Consider the following 22540-nt stretch of genomic DNA (forward strand, 5'->3'; position numbering starts at 1 on the left):
CAGGTGTGATATAATCTTCCCCAAGGAAAATCTCATCTAATTCCTAATAGTTAGAGATTGCCTTTTATATGCATAATATATACATCATATTTGTTATAACTGTGAATATTCTGGTTATCCCTATAAACATCAGTTCCTGTTTGAATCTTGGCCTCAATAATATATTGTGGCAGTGAGTTCCACTGTTTAATTACATGCTAAGTAAAAAAGGTATTTCCTTTTATCAGTTTTGATTTTGCCAACTGTTAATTTCATTAATGTTCCCTTGCTCCTGTACTACGAGACAGGGAGAACAGAAGTTCATGATTGATGTTCTCTATACTATACATTATTTTATATATATTATCCTGTCCTCTTTTACTCATCTCCCTATTAAAGTAAACAATCCTAATCTTTGCAATCCCTCTTCATGTGAGTGGTTTCCCAGTTTCCTAATAATTCTCATTGGCTTTCTTTGAACCCCAACTAGTTCTACAGTATTCTCTTTGAGGCAGGATGACCAGAATTTCTCACAGTTATCCAGATGAGGCTGCACCTCTGATTTATAGAAAAGAATTATAATGTTCTCTGTATTATTCACAATCCCATTCCTTATGTAGCCCAACATTTTGTTAGCTTTTTTGACCGCAGCTGCACATTGAGCAGAGGTCTTCATTGTGATGCCCAGGCCCCTTTCCTCAGTTGATACAGTTAATTTAGAGCCCTCTAAGGTATAAGAGTAGTTCACATTTTCCCCTCTAATGTGAATTACTTTCAATGTATCAGGAAGTTACTAAGCAAGGAGCTAGTGTTCAAGTATTAAGGAGAAGGAGAAACAGTGCCCCCATCCTGAGCTTATCTAGCAGAAAGGGAAAAATTCCAGCCCCAGAATTGTATCTGGCCCACAGGAAAGCCCAGAAACATAGACCTTTTATAATCCCAGGGAGGGGAGAGTGGGAACAGCTGTTCCCAGATACACAATTGTGTCATTGCAAAGCATTTATAAACCCACATCTTGGGTATGCGGGAGCCAATAGGTTCCTGTCACACCATTCAGTTCAGCAAATTGGCCATGTTGCAGGTGGGCACACAACCCCCACCTGATGTCTGCCCCAGGATAGCCCACAAGGAGGCCATTGCCCATGAAGGAGCGAAGGGAATGCGATTTAAGGGTCCAAGAGTGTCTTTCTTCTGTCAGTCTAGACAATGCCTCCACTGCTGAGGCCACAGGGGCAATGAAGGAGGATTGCTGGTTATCAGTGCATTTGCAAGGAAGGTCAGAAGCTGCCTATTGAAGTTGATCACATGGACAGGTTTTCTTATATAACAATTGAATTTTTAAACTGATTTTGAAATATATGTAGCTTTAATAATCTCCATTAATGTGAAGGATTCCAGTGTCATGTAATGAACGCCGTCATTTTTACTGTTACTTCCTTGAGGGCAAAAGAAGTACTTCTCAGCGCATGACAGCATGCCACTGCTAGAGACTTCCACAGCATCTTTCAAGTTCTGTTATTACACAGATGCTGACCATCAAGATTGTAAGAAGCAGTGAATTTATTGGGACTGTGAGGGGAGCCCTGGTCTTTTGGGGCTCAGGGAGAAATCCCTGCTAGGCTGACAACAGCCAACTCTAAACTGGGTTCTGGGAAAAAAGTTCACTGCCCTTGCCTCTACTACAGGGGTTTATCCAGACTCAGCTGAGGTAAATCAAGTTGGCTTGTTTCTTGACTTGCCCAAGATTATTTAAAGTTCAGGATTTTTTTTTTTAAAGTCGGCATTTAACTATTTGCCATGAAAGCAATCTAGACCCATAATGCTCTGTCCTGCTCCCGGATATTGAGAGACAGCGGAGAAAAACATTGGCTTAAGTGAATTTCATAATGGGAATCAGTGGCAGTGCTGGTTACTCAGTTCTTTGTGGGTGAAATTACTTCAGTGCAGGGGGGCTTACCCAAGGCCCTGTGCATCCCTTAAGATGCACTTATCACAGGTTTAAGTGGGCTTTAAGGAATGTTTAGACCTTATGTGAGACTCCTGTGATGGAGATTAATTTCATCCTGAAGTAATACCAGCAACTGCAAATTCACCATCTATTTCTATTTCACATTCTACTTGGATTAGCATGCTGTGCTTCCCCTTAGCACACATCAGCATAGTTCTCTATTTTAGCATTATTCATTTTTGACATGAAGTTGTTCTAAACATGGTAAATACAGAAAGTAATTGTTATGTTAAACAGAGGAAGTGTAATGAGTCTCATGTACAAACTTGACTTGCTCTTGCTGCAGAGCTTGACTGAAACAGAATACACAATAGTGCTGCCAGTTTCAGTGGGAAGTTCTTTACCAAGTCCCCATGGTTCACAGACAGTGCCTCGACCTTTCCTGTACTTATGATACATACAGCCACAGTTTAATGACTGAAATGACTTTGAAGCTTTCCCAGTGGAACCAATTTTCACCCTCTGTGAATAGAAGCTTCAGCCTTTCAGCAAAGAGTTTAGTTTGGTGATAAGTTAACATGCGAGGCCAGCATGAAAATAACTTTTAACAGTTGCCCTGATGGCAGGGCTTTCACATTGTGACTAGTAGATAGGATGTAGGGCTTTTGGAATAGACAAGCTCTCCAAACTAATGTAGGCGGATGAGATATTTAGTCAGTGAGAAAAGATGTTACTCACAGCTAGAGAGTCTACTGCTGGCTTTTCAGGGCTGATGGCAAAGTTTCACAGAGAGAAGTAGTTAAGAAAGTCATAGTCAATATGATTCCAGGCCTTCCTGTGGCAATAGAGTGTTTGTGAACCATAGGACACCGGCATTCTGTTTTACACTGATGAGAAATTCTCTTCTGAATTTTGGCTAATAAGTGCTCTGGAAGAAGGCCGAGGAAATTATCTATACAATAGAATAATGAAGAGTTGAAAAATCCTTCATGTAGAACTCAGAGCAATACTGACCTCAATCTGGGTATTTCTCTTAATTTTAGCACACCAGAAAGGTTATAGTTTTTAGCTTTGCCTTGAGAGGAGCCCACATTAAAGTTAGTCATCATACAATGTTATAGTTACAAGTGCACGATCCTGCAGCTCTGATGCAGGCAAAACTCCTATTAAAGTTCAGTTAAGTTTTGCCTGAGTAAGGGCTACAAGATCAGATCCACAAAATTATAGTATGGTCCAGAATAACTCAAGTTCAGATATGTTGGGTCTGGATGACATTTTTCTATTCCAAAAATATCTTTTGTGTAAGTGTTTTTTCAATTCAAAAATGGAAGGCAGACAAACAGAAATGGAATAGTTCTGAAATACTTGACCAAGGAATCACCATACATCTGCAAAATACAACCTACAGCATAACTCGAAACCTGACCTGCCTGCCGCTGTACCAACAGCACTATATAAATAACTAAGGGACCTGACACTATAACACCAATCAGTTCCTCACATCTTGTTTTCTACAATAGGCTTTGATGTTTCTTTCTGTGAGCTGTGGTAAAAGGAACTAAATGAATTCTTTGCTTCAGTCTTCACAGCTGAGGATGTTAGGGAGATTCCCAAACCTGAGTCGTCTTTTGTAGGTGACAAATCTGAGAAATTGTCACAGATTGAAGTGTCACTAGAGGAGGTTTTGGAATTAACTGAGAAACTTAACAGCAACAAGTCACCGGGACCAGATGGCATTCACCCAAGAGTTCTGAAAGAACTCAAATGTGAAATTGTGGAACTATTAACTATGGTTTGTAACCTGTCCTGTAAATCAGCTACTGTTCCCAATGACTGGAAGATAGCTAATGTAACGCCAATATTTAAGAAGGGCTCTAAAGGTGATCCTGGCAATTACAGACCGGTAAGTCTAACATCAGTACTAGGCAAATTAGTCGAAACAATAGTAAAGAATAAAATTGTCAGACACATAGAAAAATATAAATTGTTGCGCAAAAGTCAACATGGCTTCTGTAAAGGGAGATCATGTCTTACTAATCTATTAGAGTTCTCTGAGGGGCTCAACAAACATGTGGACAAGGGGGATCCAGTGGACATAGCGCACTTAGATTTCCAGAATGCCTTTGACAAGGTCCCTCACCAAAGGCTCTTAGGTAAATGAAGTTGTCATGGGATAAGAGGGAAGATCCTTTCATGGATTGAGAACTGGTTAAAAGACAGGGAACAAAGAGTAGGAATAAATGGTAAATGTTCAGAATGGAGAGGGGTAACTAGTGGTGTTCCCCAAGGGTTAGTCCTAGGACCAATTCTATTCAACTTATTCATAAATGATCTGGAGAAAGGGGTAAACAGTGAGGTGGCAAAGTTTGCAGATGATATTAAATGGCTCAAGATAGTTAAGACCAAAGCAGACTGTGAAGAACTTCAAAAAGATCTCACAAAACTAAGTGATTGGGCAACAAAATGGCAAATGAAATTTAATGTGGATAAATGTAAAGTAATGCACATTGTAAAAAATAATCCCAACTATACATACGATATGATGGGGGCTAATTTAGCTACAACTAATCAGGAGAAAGATCTTGGAGTCATCGTGGATAGTTCTCGGAAGACGTCCACATAGTGTGCAGCGGCAGTCAAAAAAGCAAACGGGATGTTAGGAATCATTAAAAATGGGATAGAGAATAAGATAGAGAATATCTTATTGCCCTTATATAAATCCATGGTACACCAACACCTTGAATACTGTGTACAGATGTGATTCCCTCATCTCAGAAAAGATATACTGGCATTAGAAAAGGTTCACAAAAGGGCAACTAAAATGATTGGGGTTTGGAATGGGTCCCATATGAGGAGAGATTAAAGAGGCTAGGACTTTTCAGCTTGGAAAAGAGGAGACTAAGGGGAGATATGATAGAGGTATGTAAAATCATGAGTGGTGTTGAGAAAGTGAATAAGGAAAAGTTATTTACTTGTTCCCATAATATAAGAACTAGGGGCCACCAAACGAAATTAATGGGTAGCAGGTTTAAAACAAATGAAAGGAAGTTCTTCACTCAGTGCACAGTCAACCTGTGGAACTCCTTGCTTGAGGAGGTTGTGAAGGCTAGGACTATAACAGGGTTAAAAGAGAACTAGATAACTTCATGGAGGTTAAGACCATTAATGGCTATTAGCCAGGATAGGTCAGGAATGGTGTCCCTAGCCTCTGTGTGTCAGAGGGTGGAGATGGATGGCAGGAGAGAGATCACTAGATCATTACCTGTTAGGTTCACTCCCTCTGGGGCACCTGGTATTGGCCACTGCTGTAGACAGGATACTGGGCTGGATGGACCTTTGGTCTGACCCATTATGGCCAGCCTTATGTTCTTATGCAAAAACTGGAAGAAAGGAGTGGAGACCTTTGTTACTTGTTAAATAGCATACCAGCTTTCTCAGATTGTTCTTTAGTCCCTGGAAACAGCCCCTCTTAAAGTATCCCAATGATCCTAGACAGAACAGCATCAGTAGAAAACATGAGAACTGGCCACTTTAACTTGAGTTTGGTTGATGACCCAGAAGAGTCCATGGAAGTAATTTTGCTTAGGACACTTAAATTAACCTCTACTGAGCTCTAGAAAATGTGCACTAGAAAACAACCTTGCACTAGTAACAGGCTGGATTAGATGACACAATAGTTTATTTCTAATTTTTATGATCTTGATTCCAGAAGGATCTAGATACACAGTCTGTAGACAAGTTTTCCTTTCATCATAGTGTATCTGAGATTTTAATAATGACACTTTGTTCTGTATTAGAAGCTGATAGCAGTGGGCTGTGGAATTTTATATCACCGAGATTTAAAACATATAGACCTCAAACCAGCAAATACATAAATAATAAAAGTGACAAGTTTGAGCTTGTATCTTTCCCAAGAGGTACTTGAAGTAACTTTTGAACCATTGAAATGAAATAATGTATCTACTTGATATACCTTTCAAAACAAACTATTAGCAGAAGCATACCTCCCTGCCTCCTTTACTTTTTGTCAGAGTTTTGATATCATTGCAGCATACAATATGGTTTTTAAATGAACATGAAACCCGTGCTCCATGTATCTTGCATAGCACAGTTAGGCAGGCTGTCTTGTAAAGTACTCAAAGGGACCCGATTAGAAAACCCAACACACTTGTTTCCTGAGTAACTCCCTGAACACACATACATAGTATGCCTTGATATTGCAAAAGTTGCACAATAGTGCACGATCTTATTCGGGGTATAATTTCAGGCTGGCCCCAGTGTATGCAGGTGCAAGTGCAAGTGCAAACACCTGGTGTGTGCTTTATAAAGTCTAAAGCCTGCATGCTTTCTTTCCATAGCCTAACCATTGCACACACACACATTATATATACATATGACATAGTTAGAATTTGTACCTGCAAAGCCCATTTCTTAACTTCTTTTATCAGTAATCTAATAATTGTAACTCATTGTCTGGTTGTGCTATTTCTGCTACACTTTTGTACACTGATTGCATATACAACTTTGTAATGTTACAGAGTGCCTGATGAAAGGGCAGGGACACAGCAACTCCTGACTTCAAAACCTGGCTCTGATATCCTTGGCTAAATTCCTTGCTCTGCCAGTTTCTCCTTCTGCAAAACTGGAATTATATTTACTCATAGGATTAGGGACCATTAATTAGTCCATAATACAAGTGGATGCACCCCAAATCAGAGGCCCAAGCCTAGGATCTGATCCTGGCTCAGATAGGGTGTATATATCAGATGTTTCACTATAATAGTTAAAATCTTAACCTCAAATGTGAACAGCCCTTATTTTGGGAAAACTCTGACTCACATCTGGAATTTGAGAGTCTTCAGAGTTGGCAGTTTGGTTCTGCCCATTTATAAAGATAAGGAGCTGGGATCCAGAGTTCAGTTTTGGGATTTGGGTTTTAGACCCATCTCTAGTTTGCAGCATACTCTAAAGATAAAAAATGCTAAGAAGATGGAAGATGCTAATGATAATGATCGCTCACATTTAAACGGAAATGTTTGTACTCCATAGCTTGGCGAACATCCAGGCTACTCAGCCAATTGGGCAATGGGTAAAAGGTTCACTGGTTAGTAGCCCTCAATAGATCAGTATGGACAAGTCCTGAAGTACCACTGAATTTTTCTGAACTGATGTAGCTCCTCTTGAGACATAATCAAAAGAAAAAAAACCAAAGCATTCAGTTCCTGCTGTGCTATATCCTCCATTGACAGCTTGAGTTAGTGTGCCCACCGTGATGGACTGCCATGTAAGCTGTTATCCTCTGTGTGTGTGTGTTTTCTTTTTGAGAGATGACAGTTCCCAAGTGAAAGGACACTTCAGCTCTGATATAACTTTCCTTCTATTGTCTGAGTTTTGTTTGTTTTCTGGCAAACCCTAGCCCTGCCTCTGTGTTATGTGCAGCTGTACATTTCCCATTTTTCTGCGGAGAGGCCAACTGGAGTCTTTGGAGGCTTCTCAGTAGTATTGCCTGAAGCAAATACCACAGCTCAATAGCAATTTAATATTGTAATCAGGGAGCAAACTGTGCCGTTTCGGCACATTGTGATAATTATTAACTACATCTATTAGTGTTACGATTCTAGTAACTAATATTTACAAAATGTTCCCTGTGTACGGGAGACCTTGTTGAGACACAAGCATTTTGAGTTATTCCTGAGTGATTGTCAGTGGACCTTTGAGCCAGTGTTCATGTTCACTATTTAAAGATAAAAAATCAATACTGAGAAATCATACTTCAAAAAACCTATTTCATGAATAATAAATTCTCAGGGTGTAAAACTATACTGAGCACCAGAACATTTTATGAATTTATGGGAAAATTTTCCTGTGGAAAAAACTCCTGGAAGATAAGATTTAAAAAACCACACCTTAAAACCTTCACACAATATAAAGGGAATTCCACTGACACATTAAACTGCTGTTGCTCCTAGGATTTTTGCTTGATGCTTCAGCAAAGCGTGTAATTTTCTCACGCTTTCCCTAGACTACTAGAGGAAAGTTGATGGTCTCTTGATTCACAGCTCAGACCACGCAAAAAATAAGAACACGTCTACACAGGGATACTCAAGAAAATCTGAATTAAGAAAATATTAATACTTGGTTTCAGCATTAGCAAAAACAGGCATTTGCCTGCTGTTAATTTTCTTTTTGGGTACAAATACCATTCACTAAATGAAGGGGAAAAGGAGTTGTGAGAAACCATTGACACAAATTGTTTTTAAGGGGACTTAGGCCCTGATTCAGCAAAGCATTTAAGCATGTGCTTAAGACAGGGAAGACTTTTACTGTTGATGGGCACAGTTTCTGAAAAGAATTGCACCACACCTACAATAAGCATTGATTCAAGGACTAAGGCTAACATTTTCAAAAGTGCCCCAAAAGTGACTTAGGGCTTGTCTACATGGAGCAGCAATTCACACTACGGAAGTGTGATTTTTAAAGTGCACGAATGTGTCATGCATTAATTGGTCCATGTAGACCCTGCTGGTGCACACTAAAGGTTCTCTAGCATGCTTTAACCTTTAATGATCCAGTCACAGTGCATTGCTTCTTTACTGTTGTCAATGGCCCTGCTGTTTCAGCCTCTTGTTTTCATTTCTTTCATTCAGTTTACGTTTAGCGCTTTCCATGTGTTCTACAATTGCCTGCCTTCAAATGTAAATGGTGGCCTTGCTGCGTACCGTACAGAACAGTACATTACCATCAATGTGAAATTTGTCCTTGCCAAACTCAGTGACACATTTTTAGGTGTGATTTTTTTAAAGTTTTCAACATCTTTTCATAATTTTAATTACATCTGAAGTCAAATTTGAGATGCATTAAAATTCAAACCTCTATACACCAGTATAGAGTTTATTGGAGTATGTTAGCTATGTAAATTTAAAGTGCATTTGAAAATCAACCAAGAGGGCGAAGTTGCGTGCATTGAATAAGTGACACTGGGGCTTTCAGTAAAATTTAGTTAATGGTTAATATATATTTTTATTTTTTCACAAAATGTAAAAACTAAAGAATCGCTGTAAAAATGCAAATTCTGTGTTTTTCTGTGGCAAACAGGTTTCTAGGATCCCTGGTCATAAGTAATATGTTTACAGCTAGATTTTGCTCTCAGTCCTTGAGCCGAATACACTGATATATAGAATGAGGGTAGAGTACAGCCAGTGACCTTAGTTCATTTGCACAAAAGTTAGTATAGTATTATATAATATAAATGACATTACCACATAAAATTACATAGGTTCCAATATTGTGTTATACCAGGCTATACAATGAGAAAAATACATAAACAAGTAATATGCAATATAACAGGCTTGAAAAAACTGCCATGAAAATTTACCTGGCCAGGCACAAAATCAACTTGCTGACCTTTACCGTGATGGTCAAGAATGAAAATAAGAATGCTATTTAATTCACCCATCAAAAGAAATGACTGACCCCCAGGCAAATGCCGAAGTAGGAGTTTGCAAGGCTGGGACATGGTATAATGATAAGGAGCACTGTATGTATATGAGACAGCATGCCTGCTAACATGTATAAAAGATTGCAGAAAAAGTTATGGGAGATTGTGTAACATTTACTGTTTGCCTAATAGGCTCAGGATATGCAGATTACTTGGCTGGGGCAAAGGGCTGAGGGTGGCTTTTCTGAATAAATAGCTCTCAAAACCAGTCCCCACTCTTGTTTTGCTTCTGCCTAAGGAGTTGGGTTTTTTGCCTGCCAAGACCAGCTGCTTCCTAGCTGGCTAGGCCACTCTTCAGTGGCCCAGGGCTGCTTCTGAGATGAAGGGGGAACCAGCTCCTCCGAGGCTAGCTGGTGCAGCTGTGTCCCTCCAGGCTGGGTTAGTGTCGTTTATCTGCCTGTTGGGTTTGGACAGCAAGATAGCACCATTCTTCTCTTTTCCCATCCTTATCTTTCCCTTATTTCCACAGCAATTTTGACCTGCATCACCTTGCCCGAATACACCAATGTTGTTACCGCTGGGATTTACACTAGTCGGTTGTAATCAGGTGTCCTGCCTGGCTCCAAAGGTTTTTGATTTTATGATTACTTGGCCTCACAATCATTCCTGTGTGTGTATCAATACTGCAACATCCAGGGGCTAAAGTCTACCCTTTCTTATGCCTGGATGTCAGTTGGGTTGTTCTTCACTGATATAGTGAGTCACAACTGTACGTCCCTGATTTTGGGCCAGATCGTTTTTGACTCCTGCAAAGGTACACTAGGGAAGAGAGGATGTAAGGGGCAGAGGGATCTTAAGCTCAGTGCTAGCAACCCTGACCCCTTATACTGGCAAATAGAGCTGGCAAGGGGAACACACTCTGTACCCTCTTATGGGATAGTGAAACGTAGCTGTACTCCACCTTGCTCTCAGCAGTGCATCCTGGTGATGATCCTGCTCAACCTGTGCAGCCCCACACACTCCCACATTAGGACTTAGGGAAATAGATCCCCTTACTTAAACAGTTTTCACCATGCACCCCAAAATGAATGGCTTAATCCTGGCATGAGGGGATCCATAAAATGTGCTGTGGGACCCATTGAATAGGACAATAACTATGCCTATTGCTCCAGGAGCAGAGTTGTTGAAATGGGAGCACACTTACCTACTGGGGAGGTGGTCTTTTGGTAAGGCTCTGAAGCACTTTGGACTGGTGTTCAGAGCTGGCCTTAGGATTTGCCAGGTTTCTGTGAATTAAGGCATGTGGGTCCCTTTCAAATCCTTCCCCACCTGTGTCCTGGTCCTTGAAGTACAGCTACCAGTACACCCCTTTTAGGTGCCATGTGAGCACAAAGCCTGTTGGTATATACACAAGATGGATGGCATGGCAGGAGCATAATGCCAAAGTACAGAGTACCAGGAAAAGCTCCCTGGCATAGCATCGGACCAGAAATGCATGGGAATAAAGAGGCTGAAGCAGAATTACAGGCTGATGCTCAGAGAACTGATCTATCAGTGGATCTGTCAGGTCCTTGGTGGTGGCTCCTGGTGGCGTTGTTGCTGTGGGAGTAGTCAGGTGTTTTGGGGGCTGGGAACAAGATCTTTGGTGTGTAGGGCTCTATGACAGCAAGCCAGCATTACTGAACAGAGCTGAGTGGGAGCGAGATGTCTTCATTTTCCAGGAAAATCTGCAGTCTCAATTTTTTTTCCATTTCAAAATGGAACAAAAGCAAACCAACATTCCCATACATTTCAAGTTTTCAGTTTCCCATAAAGCAATTATGTCTTTTTAAAATTATTGTTATTTTATTATTTTGGGTCAATTGCAACATTTAGTTTTGATAAAAATCTAAATGTTTTATTCCAATTTCGATTTATTCTAAGATATACATTTAAAAATTGAAACAAAATGTCCTTTTGAATTGGAAAATCAAAATGTTCCAATTTGAAAAGATCAGAATGCTTTTTTTCATTTTTTTTTTGGAAACAAAATGTCATTAAAATTGACATATTTCCACAAAAATGGTGCACTTTTGGCAAATAGGCATTTTCTGACAGAAGAATGTTCCACTGGAAAAATTCAGATCAGTTCTACTGATTTTTTCCCTTCCATCCACCACTTTCAGGTGAGGTACATCGAATGAGCACCTTAGTGGGAGATACAACTGCAACAATAAACTGAACTACCTTTATGTCCAAACATGCAGTAATACAGGTCTGAAGACCCTATGATGACAGTACAGTAACCCATAAAAAAGCAAGTAGGAATTCTCCTATCACATGCACAGGGAATTGTTATTGTTCCATAACATTTGTAATTACTATGTTTATATATTTAAAAAGCCTATGTTAAAAGAACATTATTAAGGTTGCAAAGTTAAACATTCAAAGTTAGGAAATGACAGAATAAGGTTACCTATGCAGCCTTAATTCAACCCCCTTGTGAGTTTGCATTATGATACAATCTTTAATTATATGATCACATACTATTTCCTCCCCACAGAATCGGAGGATGAATCAGCTAGTTCAGTGAAGGAGGCTGTTGTCTGTCGGACACTTGTCTCAATTGTTGTAGAAGGTGTGTGCTGAATGAGGCAGAGATTTGTAAGAAGAGAAAGGAGGGTTTCATGGTTAAGACAGTTGAATGAGCCCTGGAGAACTGGATTCTAGCCCAGTGTCTGCCACACAGTTCTATGTGATGCTGGGCAGGTTACTTAAACTAAACTTTTCACAGCTGATCGCTAATTGCGTGTTCCTCATTTTCTGGATGCATGATTTGAATCCCTGGGGGGGGGGGGTCTCATCTGCAGAAATGCTGAGCACTAGTAGTTGTAACTGAAGTCAATAGAAGCTGTGTTTGGATATATAAAGTTCTGCATAAGACTAAGTACTCCAAAAAACAGGTATCTCAGATTGTACACCTCACATTAGTGTGGACTTTTGACCTTAATTTCTCGGTTTCTCAGTTCCCCCATCTGTAAAATGGGGATAATAATACCCCACCCCTCATCTTACAGATGTGTTGTGAAGATATGTTAATAAAAGTGTGTGAAGCACTGAGATACTTTAGTGGTAAGCACCTTAGAAAAGCCCATGGGGAATTAATAATCGTGTCTTCAGAGTAGCATTTGAATAATGTGCAGTAAATAAGTAATGTGTGTACATATCTCCCTGCCCTCCGGTGCATCTCAAAGATCCAGGGATTCTAGGGGAAGAAACCCCTGCCAGTGGAGGCAAATCTCCCATCTCCCTGACAGAACTGTGTGTGGAGAACTTATTACAGTAGCACATAGCTGCTAGCCTCATAAGCTAGGTATTTTACATACAGTAAATTGCTTTACTGTATAGATTTTACTACAGTGGGGCATGACCTGAACCTATGTTGGTATTCTGTGAAAGGTTTACATCAAATTCAATAAAGTCACTAATTAATTTTGATTTCTTTAGTCTTCCATCACTACAGCTGTCATAATTAGAAAGTCAACTTTACTCACACTTACCATGAGACCTAGGAAAACTATTAGTGGCAAACAACTGATCAGATGAATTTAACTCTTTCCGGTTTGTAGCTTTAATTTTTATAAATTTATTTTCTATTGAATATTTTTCTTTGAATGGTTAATGTGAATATATTTCAGCCTGTGCATTGCTCACAAACTATATGCCACAACTAATCTTTTGATTTTTTTCTGTTGGTAATTCACTATGCATACTATGTGATTGGTCATTTGAGTCACATTCTGTTGTTTCTCCCTTAGTGGATAACTTTCAAACATACAAAGAGATTTCAAGATGGCCTCTGCAAACATTACTTGTGTGAAGACCTATTCACAGGAGTATTTGTAACACATTATCTTTCCTGGAAGTATTCTTGTGAACAAAAGTTTCTTCTATGAATGTCTATATAAAGGACCTGGCCAACTTTAGCTGAAGTCAATGGAAATAGTCCCACAGATGTAGAAGGGAGCTGATTAAAGTACAATGTGAATAAAAGGAGTAAAAAATAGGCATAGTACATTTGTGGAATGTTTTTGAACTAGTCTTCATGAAGAATTATCTGCAGTAGTCAGCCAGCTGTAGGTAACACTCAGTGGTATCAGAGGTACCACCATTTTTTGCTGCAAATTTGTATTTTATTAATTTTTCTGTTCTTCTTAAATGCCACTGTGAGGTAACTGAGGGGAATAGTGACTTTTAAAAATGTATTGTAATTTTGGTTTTAAAATGCTGCTCAGCTAGCCGAACATAAATCGGAAACTATCTATTTTTTCCTTAAGGCATTAGAATTCTTTTGAATACATGGAAGTGTGCATAAAGACAGCTATGCATAAAAATTCACATATGTTTACATGTATCCATCCTAAATATATATGGTTGAATATTGTATTAACCTAAGGCTATTACAAAATGCAACTGGCACTGGAATTGCCCTATCTGGACTGTATGGTCATCAGCAACCTTTAATGGCAATCACTGTACATTTTTTTGTCAAATTTGGTTATGAAGGGAAAATATCAGTATTAAGTGACTGACTTTTGAGCTATTTTGTGATGCTGTTGCTAACAACCAAGATCCTTGTAAAAATATGTGTTCTACAATAATGATCCAGTGTAACATCACGTCTGCAAACTGTAATGTCTGAAAAGATTACTGTTTGTATGCATGTCTGTGTATTTTATATATGCCTACACATGTTATTTTTGTATAAGAGCAACATGTTATCACTCTTTTTTCTGCTCAGTCCACAAAAAAAAGTTTTAGTGTTTTGCTTTGGAAATTGGTTTAAGACCAAAGAGCAGAAGTTTTTGGCAGTTAATGACAACCAGAAGTTGTTGAGGGCCCAAGGCTTTGCCTCGGGCCCTTAACCCAGTTGGTCATTAACTGCAAAGCCATGTCTAAGCCAGAGGTAATTATTGCTCTTTTAAGCTGTGAAAAATACAAAAATGTAAGGAAAAGTAATGATAGTTCCTATTTAATGTCTTGATCCGTGTACTGTTATGCAGATTGAGCTCTGTTTACAGTACTAGTCTTTTCTCCTAATAATTAAAAACTTTAGTCCTGTTCCCATTAAAAGCAGTGGGAGGATGATCAGGTGAAAGCATAGTGAGTTATGTGAGAGTACAGGAACTAATAAAGAAAGCAGGACCGGACCTCAATTCTCTGTGTCCTGTTAGGTTTTATTTGCTTCTGTAAATAGTAATGGGGCCAAACCAATGCAAACCTCTGGATTTGAACAGCTCGGAATTATGAGGAAAGTTGAATCCTGATCTGGATTTGAACTTTTTACTTGCCCCTTAGATCTATAATGGATCAGACTGAAATTCTGGAGCTAAACACCCCAGAACCTTGGGAAAGCCCTGATTTGGATCAAAGTATTGTGAATTGAGCCCATCTCTAGCTCAAAACAAAACCCCAAGGTAGTCTGCTTTCATGTCCTTACAACTCACTCTGGGCTAGAATTTGTCAGATTTCAATACACATTTCTTTACAGAAATGTGTCCATTTTCTAGCCTGTCATATGCACATTAGTGATTCATTCTTCTTCTATTTTTTAAAAAAGGAAACTCCTGTTTGATGGACTGCAACAGGAAGTAGGAGGCAGCCACTTCTTGACTATTCCCTCCAGCAATGATTAAAGAAGAAGCAGGTAGTCAGTCATGTGACAGGGCTGAAATATATAAACTGGGTATCACACTGCTCTCTGAGAGCAGTTGCTATGGTAACACAGACAGAGATGGAACAGCAGTAAAGGAGAGCTGCCCTGAAAGCAAATGTTATTGATTAAATGAGCTTTTTTTAGGGTGGAGGGGGCTAGGAGGGCAGGTGGGCCCACTGTAAAGAATGTATGGAGAGCAACATTGTATTGTACTGACTTGTATTGACTAATCCTGTCAGAGCTCTTCGCTATAACTAGAAGTCCATGACCTACTGTTTGTGCAACTGTTTTGCTGGATGAACTCCCCCAACCCCCAACCAACATGCACAGCAAATAAATGACACTTTTTTGATATCTAGGAATTGTGTGTCAGAGTGTCTTCTAATCTCTGATGTTTACAATCTCATCTGAAGGTGAATAGTTTGGATTCTTTCCAGGCAGAGTTAATTTGTTTTTAAGATGTGTTACTTGTCTCTAATGTCATCACACTCCATGAATGAGCAAACAATGGACTTTCCACCAGCAAGATAAAGGACTAGCATAGTTTTCTGGGTTTCCTAAAATGACTGTCAGTCTGTGGACATCTCAGCTCATTCCACTGGGATTAGTTGTATGGTTGGCAAGAGGATTTCTTTTTGAGGAATGGCTACTGTAATATTCATTATCCTCAGTCTGACCTCAGCATGAGGATGCAGTGACCTTCCTATAATAATGGATACCTCTCACTCCAAAGCCTTATGACCTTTTTTTTTGGTCCCTTTCCCTGTTACAGAAAAGCAGCACAATACAATACAGCCCTCTGCCAGCAGATCTGTTACTAAAGGAATTCATGCATCTTGCATCTTGAAGATGCATTATTAATGCCTGGACAAATCACATCAGGTGGAACTCAGCAAGTCCCTGGCACTGAAAAAAGGAACAAAGGCTGGTTCTACAAGAGAGAGAAGGATGAGACAAATTATAACAGCTGGGAGTTTCTTGTAAGTAAGATGGCATAAAAACAGAAATGCTAAAATTGTTTGCACATACGGTAAGTTTTATGTTTCTATTGGAAAGTAAATTACACATTGCACTACAGAAAAGATACTTTAATTGCATCCTGGTAAACATCCCATTGTTGGGCCTCTTTGAATTTCATGGCAAACTGGGGTGGCTTGCTGGCATCCAAATTACTTCCCCAAGCTGAACAGCACAGTTTTATTTAGTATCTGGAAAGGACTATAAAAGAATGGCTTTTCTAGGGCCTGCTTCTGCTCTCATTGAAGTCAATGGCAAAAGTCCCATTGACTTCAATGGAAACAGAATTGAAGTAGATTTTGGTGAAGGAGGCAATACTGCCTTGTGACAGCATGAAGGACACCAATGCATATAAAAGAGTCGAGAAAGAAATAGCTCTTCTGTTCAGCAGTTGGCTGAAAAGTAGCACCAGCTTCATAGTTCCACAAGAGAGATTCTGACTCCAGTTAATATTGTTGCCCCTTAGCCTGAGCAGTTAGCCAATATTTTGGGCTTACTGGATTGTTTCCATTAAGAGGAGAGATTGACGATAGAAGCCAGGTATTTCTTTGATGCAATCGTGTTTATTTATAAAGAATGTGCACAGAATCCTAGTTCCCTGAATACAGTAGAAACAAACAACAGGAAATCTGAGTATGCCTTTTCAGCAACTAGAGAGACAAGGTGGGTGAGGAGGTAATATCTTTTATTGGTCCAACTTCCATTGGTAAGAGAGACAAGCTTTCAAGCTTACACAGAGCTCTTCTTCAGGCCTGGGAAACTAGGTCTTCTTTCCATACCTGAGGACGAGCTCTCTGTAAGCGCAAAAGTGTCTTTCTCTCTCTCTCTCTCTCTCTCTCTCTCTCACCAGCAGAAGTTGGACCAATAAAAGATATTACCTCACCCACTTTGTCTCTCTAATATCTTGCAACCAACACAGCTACCGCTGTTTTTCAGCAAGTACTCTGCTCAGAAGAAGCTCTGTCTGTTGACTTCCTCCCAGGGCCAGGTACCGCTGCTTCTCACACTGTCTGCTTGCTTTCTTGTTCCTTTTACACACACAGCCTCACACAGCTGCAACCAATCCAAAGCACCAGTCTCTGCATTTGTATTCAATTTCCAAGGAAACCCCTCAGGCCACGTGGCTTAACCTCTGTTTAGGCCTTGCCATGCTTGCCCTGCCTTCAGCTATCACTAAACAAAGGGCATTTACTTGCTCTCTGAATGAAAGGCGCTTAGTAGACAGGTAGACTTTTACCGGGGCTGTCACTGAATTATGCCATTAACGCCATCCAGCATAACAATATTAAATAAATGTTAAATTTATTATAAACATTCAAGTTGCTTAATCTATGCGCTCTCCCAACTCCCAAGAGCCTCTAATGGCACATGGGCCCCATGAGTTCAGATGACTATGACTTTTTTTTTTTCAACCTACCCAAAAGAATTTATTTTTACTTTTTTACAAAAAAGTACAACTCCAACAGGCTTCGAGTCAATTTTTTTTCCAAAACCCCAAAAGAGGTGAAGAAAGTGCACAAAAGGAATCCTAAAGTAATGGTTTCCTCATATGCACAGCAAGATAGGCATTTCCACCAGCCTCTGCTCCAAGGTGAGGAGAAGAGGCCAATATATTAATGGTCAGATTGCTAGGGATCCACGTGTGATGAGAAGAGACTACTGAGTAAAGTGAGAGGTAAAATCCTTTCCTGGCTCAAAACCTAACTAAGAGACAGAAAACAGAGTAGGGATAAATGGTCAGTTTTCAATATGGTAAAAAATTTAAGTTCTATATCAGGACTGGTGTTTAATACATTTAGCAACTGGTGACACAAAATTATCTTGGTTAATCAAGACTAGAGAAGATTATGAAGAATGGGCAGCACCATATCAGAGAAACTTTACCGTTTACAAATGGAACGTATTACACACTGGAGGGAATTTTGAACTACTCACACATGTTGCTGGGCTCTAAATTAGCTCAGGAAAAGGAACTGCGCATTAGCAAAAAACCTCTGTGCAATGACAATCAAAGAATCAAACAAAATGTTGATGTGTATAAGAAATGGGATAGAAAAAGAACCCTTCAATATAATCATAGAATCATAGAAATGTAGGACTGGTAAGGACCTCATACTGCAATATCATACAATGCTGATCATCCACTATCAACAAAGATACAGCAGAAATAGAGGAGGTTGTGAGAAAAGCAATGAAAATATGTAGTGCCATGGAGAGACTTCTACACAAAGAAGGACTGAAAAGATTAAGACAGGACAGATAAGAATGGATGTGATCCGAGGTATACAGACTAATGAATGGTATAAGTAGGTAAATCAGGTGCTCCTATACAACATTTCTCAAGAGTTAAGAAAAATCAGTTATGTTAAAGGAATTGAAGTTGGTCCTCAGCTGATAGAAACTATCATAGCTCCACTGAAGTAAAGTATATATATGAAATCCAAATATGTACATGAAGCCCAAATTATATATATTAGAACCTACCCCTAAATTCTGTGATTATGTATATTATCAGTGCATCTATATTTCTTGTTTGTTAGATACAAAGTGCATCTTTTGCTTTGTGTAGAGGGCCTAAATTCTGGAAAGAAACTCCTCCCACCACCATTAAGTCACAGGGTAATGATTTCTAGCACATTAAAAGGGGGCATTTTTCCAAAGCCACTTCTGTGTAATCAGTTTGTTAAATAAAAATCCTTCTGGCATCTTAAAAGAAATGACATTCTATTTAAACATGTTACCTGCTGATCTGCCAGAGAAGCAGGCCAGCAATTTGTTGTTTTGTTTGGATAGGTATGTGTGTGTGGTTCTTTTGTGACTCCTGGATAATGTTATCCATATTTTTCTGTTTGGAGAATCACTTTTCCCTACACGCTCACCAACCAACATGAAACCACCTAATTATATTTTCATAATCATGATTAAAAACCATCTAAATTATCCTGCTTGATGTACTCAGAGTTTGTTGATTGCTTTTTGATGTGTATTAGAGCTTTTTGCAGAGCCACATCAAATGGTTTGCTCCACAATGAAATAAAAAAAATCCTGTAATATACATATACACATCTTAAAAATATACATATATAATTTATATTCTGCTAATTAAGCTACATCAAAACCAAGCCTATTGCTATGAAATAATTGTGTAAAAGCTACTCACCTATTATCAGAACATTAATTTCCACTTTACGTTTTTTTCAAAATATTGATTCCATCTTATACAGAGGCAATTCAGCACTTCAAACATCAAAGTTTGAAAGTGTTTTTCCGCATCCAGGGAGAGCTTAGATTTTAGAATTTCAACGTAAAATTAAGTTTTAGAACAGTAAACACATGTAAAGAATATTTTGGGTAAAATATGTTCCTTCTGCATAATGGATCACAAACATCTGAGTTTTATCTATGCAATGCTGCCACATCAAAAACTCCCAGAGTCAAATTCTGATTTACGTGCTGTGCAACCCCCTTCAAGTCAGGGGGTTGCAGAGAAGTTTGTATCATTTGGCCCCAACTGTTCTGAAATCATCTATCACTTTGGCACTGATACCTTTTTCATGACCTGTCTTTTCTTCTAATGGATCAAAATCCTGGCCCTGCTCTGCCTGCAGGAAGGGGCACACTAGATCCTGGAAGCCAGCTCCATAATGGCTAACCAGTCTTGAAGACTGTCAGGAGGCTGTTATGGAAAGGATTGTAGAGGGGCTCAGAGTCTGATGCATGGTGCTGCTGGGAACCCTCGAACTCTTTAGAGGTGGGAAGAGTTTATTAGATTTCCCCAGAAGCACCTTGAAGGCACGGACTGTTCTCCTCCGTGTTGGTCCAGTACCGAGTGCAATGTTAGCTCTCATTAAATAATAAATAATAAAAATAAAATACTTTAGGAAAACAATTAAATAATTCAAACCATGGTGACTTGATTCAAATTTTTGTTGTATCAATTATTGACGAGAAATAAAGTTGTAGATCTATTTATTGGATGGACTGCAAGTGTGAACACTAATGCTTCATTACAACTTGACTCTCAGGTTCCAGAGACAGACAGATGAAGGTATATCACATAGGCACCCTATGTCCTCCATCCTATAGCTTTCTAGCAACATGATCCATCCTTGTTTGGAACTGTGTAACATGCTGCCAGTTAAAATGGGGTATCACTGTCAAAGATGGGATATTCAAGCACACCACCATCCACACACGTGTTTCCAGTTTGACTTCCAGGAAATGTTTAACGATCCTTTTCAATTACTGGATCAAACAGTATTTGACAAGAATGCACCTTTCTCTAATACTAGCACTTAGACAGGAGTGCAGTTTTTAGATAGCACTTAGTATCCACAACGTTGTCATGATATTTGTGAATGTACTTTCAGGTTGATCTTAATGACTGCATTATAAAGGTCTTCATACGCCTTGTAGTATTTTAGTTTTGCTTTTCAGATGCTGTAGATAAAGGGCTGTCAGAATTTTCTTAAGGGTAGAAGTGTGATTCATTTGGTAGCGATCCCATCTTCAGAGTCATGGGCTCAAGTCCTAAAAAGGGACTGGCTTCATACTCACTACTGTCAGTGCCCTGCTTTGAGAGGAATGTTGTAATTTAAAAAATGTGTTCCTTTGGATCAGAAGTTAAACTTCCCCCCTGCCTGTGGCTATCCGGATGGAAGCTAAAGAGCCTACAGTCCTCTGAAGGGCATAGCCCTATTATTATCATTAGCTTGTATTGCAGTAGCAATAGCTAGAGGGCCCCCAGGCCCACTGTGCTAAGCACAGTAAAAAAAAAAATATAACAAAAAGTTGTCCCTGCTCCAAAGAGCTTACAGCCCTAATGTCCTGGTCAGCATTCCCTTTATTGTTAATAAAACAAAAACAAAAGCATTAAAGTCACTGGGAGTTTTGCCACTGGCTTCAATAGAGCCAACATGTCACTCCTCATGTCCATGTCTATTTCTACACCTGGGATATTGCTGAATACATCCTTGCTTCTTTCTTTGTCTGCATAGTCACTGCTCACTATGGGCTTAAAACAAACAAAAGGAAGTATTTCTTCACCCAAAGCAGAGTCAACCTGTGGAACTCTTTGCCAGAGGATGTTGTGAAGGCCACGATTATAACAGGGTTCAAAAAAGAACTAGATAAATTCACGGAGAATAGATCCATCAATGGCTATTAGCCAGGATGGGCAGGGATGGTGTCCCTAGCCTCCGTTTGCCAGAAGCTGGGAATGAGCGACAGGGAATAGATCACTTGATGATTACCTGTTCATTCCTTCTGGGGAACCTGGCGCTGGACACTGTCATAAGACAGGATACTGGGCTAGATGGACCCTTTGGTTTGACCCAGTATGGCTGTTCTTGTATTCTTATGGCTAAGTGGTCAGAGATGTTGTGAGTGTGAAACAGGCAATATACATTTGTCTTCTACTATTGTGTGCCCCAATTTTTAATTAGAGCTGTGCCAACAGTGGGCCATGTTCACATGGTTTTTTATCATTATTATTTCTTTTGCAGTGGCACCTAGCAACCAAAGTTACTGACCGGGACCCCATTGTGCTAGGTGCTGTACAAACATAAAACAAAAAAGATGGTCACTGACCCAAAGAGCTTACAATCTTTTTGTTTTTGCTAACATTTGTGTAAGTAAATTTTATTTTTCGTATGAGTGTTTGTGGAGAGTGAATTTTCCATCCATTGTTGAAGTTCATTTAGTAAAAATTACAAAATTTGTTTTTGGGAAGAAGTGGATGTTTACAAAGTCAATTTCCTAGTTTCCAAAGTCAATTTTTTCTCAAAAATGACTTCTATTACTTTGCAGCACTTGGTCATGATCTGCAGCAGCAAAAATGTCAGGTGCCCAGGTATGTTCCTGGTGTCCGTATTAGGACTGTCCATTGGCTTCTGCATGTGACATGAATAGAATCATAGACATGTAGGGCTGGAAGGGACCTTGAGAGGTCACCTAGTCCAGACCCCTGCCCTGAGGCAGGTCCAAGTAAACCTAGACCATCCCTGACAGATGTTTGTCTAACCTGTTCTTTAAAATCTCCAGTGACAGGGATTCCATAACCTCCCTTGCAAGTCTATTCTAGTGCTTCACTATCCTTATAATTAGAAAGCTTTTCCTAATATCTAACCTAAATCTACCTTGCTGCAGATTAAACTAATTATTTCTTCTCCTACCTTCAGTGAACATGGAGAACAATTGATCATCGTCCTCTTTATAACAGCCCTTAACAAACTTGAAGACTGTTATCAGGTCCCCTCTCAGTCTTCTTTCCTCAAGAAGAAACATACCCAGTTTTTTTAACCTTTCCTCATATGTCAGGTTTTCTAAATCTTTTATTATTGTTGTGTCTGACCTCCAGACCCTCTCCAGTTTGTCCACATCTTTGATTTTTTTCTTCCTAAGTGTAGAACTTTGCCCTTGTCTTTATTGCATTTCATCTCGTTGATTTCATTCAGTTCTCCAA

This window comes from Lepidochelys kempii, chromosome 2, assembly GCF_965140265.1.
Source record: "Lepidochelys kempii isolate rLepKem1 chromosome 2, rLepKem1.hap2, whole genome shotgun sequence".
Classification (NCBI taxonomy): domain Eukaryota; kingdom Metazoa; phylum Chordata; order Testudines; family Cheloniidae; genus Lepidochelys; species Lepidochelys kempii.